The sequence below is a fragment of the Echinops telfairi genome, unplaced genomic scaffold (genome assembly GCF_000313985.2).
Source record: "Echinops telfairi isolate 266 unplaced genomic scaffold, ASM31398v2 ScPeMD7_7471;HRSCAF=8509, whole genome shotgun sequence".
NCBI lineage: Eukaryota > Metazoa > Chordata > Mammalia > Afrosoricida > Tenrecidae > Echinops > Echinops telfairi.
In genome coordinates this window covers 250,128-252,055 of record NW_022111375.1, presented here as the reverse complement: position 1 = coordinate 252,055, position 1,928 = coordinate 250,128, and the positions used below count along the sequence as shown (strand labels likewise).

At 46.2% G+C, this 1,928-nt stretch overlaps 1 long non-coding RNA gene across 1 annotated transcript in view; it reads right to left on the bottom strand.

The window, feature by feature from the left end:
• Positions 1 to 1,750: 1,750 nt before the first annotated feature.
• Positions 1,751 to 1,928, bottom strand: part of LOC123521151 — a 4,502-nt gene continuing 4,324 nt past the window's right edge. The window contains exon 3 of the long non-coding RNA XR_006679625.1: positions 1,751 to 1,808. This is a non-coding gene — a long non-coding RNA (uncharacterized LOC123521151). The remainder of the gene's footprint in view (positions 1,809 to 1,928) is intronic.

The window sequence follows — 1,928 nt, the reverse complement described above, 5'->3', positions numbered from 1 at the left end:
GAGTCCCGGCGGCTGAGGGGCCAGACTCACAGCTCAGTGCTAGGAGAGGACCCCAGCCAGGGTGGGGGAGGACCCCAGAAGAGAAAGCCCCCGGAGGGTGGCCCCTAACCCACAATCACATCCTCCTGGTGGGAAAGGTCGCCTCTGAGCTGGACATGCCCCTTCCTGACTACGAGGATCAGAAGACCTCGGGGTGGGGGTGGGGGTGCCCACGGTTGGCGTTTGTCCATCTGCTGACCCGAGGGCTGGTGGTGCAAACTCACCCAGCAGGGCCACAGCGCCAAGAGCTGGCAGCCTGCTGTCTCCCCCGGGATGTGCGTGTGAGCTGATCCACCCACCCTCCTACCTGCCTATCATCACCCACCTGCCCACCCTCCTACCTGCCTGTCATCCACCTGCCCACCCACCGACCTGCCCATCATCTATCTATCTGCGCACCTACCTATTCTCTAACGAATCACTCACACCTCTCATCTATCTATCTATGCACCCACCTATTATCTAATGATTCGATCATACGTACCTATCACCTATCTGTGCAACTACCCTGTTATCTAACAAACCAGTCATATTTATGTGACATCTATTTCTCTATCATCGCTCTCTGCCTGTCTCTCTCTACCTACCTACCTATCTAATCTCCGATCTATCTGTTTATCTAAGCACCCATCATATCTATCTATCTATCTATCTATCTATCTATCTATCTATCTATCTATCCATCCTCCATCCTTTATCTATTTTTTGTCTATCTATGATCTGTGTATATGTATATCTACTATCTAACTAATCTATTCTCTATCCACATAACTATTAAAATAATAAATCTTACACCCATTCATGTATTATCGCCTACCTATTATCTATCCAATGAACTGATCTTATATCTAACCATTGTCCATCGATGTATTTATCCAGCTACCATCTATTTATCTCTCTGTCTCCCTCTTATTTATTCTCTAACTAATTGATCCTCTATATATTCATCATCAACCATCTATCTATTTTTCTATCTATCTATCATCTATCTATCTTTCTATCAATCATCTATCTATCTATCTATCATCTATCTATCTATCTATCTTTCTATCTATCATCTGTCTATCTATCTATCTATCTATCTATCTATCTATCTATCTATCTATCTATGCCTCCATCCTCCATTTACTATCTAACCAATCTATGATTGATGTAGCTAAGGATTCATCTGTCAATCCATCCATCTATTCATCTTCCATCTATCTACCTTATCACCTAGTGATCTATCTTCTACCTATGGTATCTACCGACCTTCAATAAACCATCTATCTACCTTATCTAACTATCCATCTACCATTTTCTAGCTACCTCTATCTATCTATGTATCATCTATCAACCCATACATCTACCTATCTAGTATTCATCCATTTTCAATAAATCTATCTACCCACCGCATCTCTCTTTCCATCTATTTACCTATCCTCTATCAAGTATCTCTGCCTGCTTACTCATCATCTATCTACCTACCTATCTTTGTATTACCTGTCTTCCTATGTATCCATTATCTATCTCCCCAGCCAGCCATCAGAAGGACCACCCCTTTTAGACCCCCTGTAAACTTCTCGGACACAGTCCCCCAGGGCCTCTCCCCACCTTCTTGTGTCCACAGCCCCGACCTGCCCCTGACTGCCTGCGTCCCATCGGGGCTGGGTTTCCCACCCCGGAGCCAGGGTCTCAGACAGCCCCACCCCCCACACGTGCACAGGCCACACCTGCAGGAGGCCGGGGTCTGGGTGGGTAGTGCCCTCCGTTGTGGTCGTTGGAGTAGCCTATGGGAGAGAGCGGATTGTAGGTACACACACACACACACACACACACACACACACACACGGAGAGAGACCACAGGGCCCAACCTAACAGCAAGCAAATGTGGCTGAAGTTAACCTCCG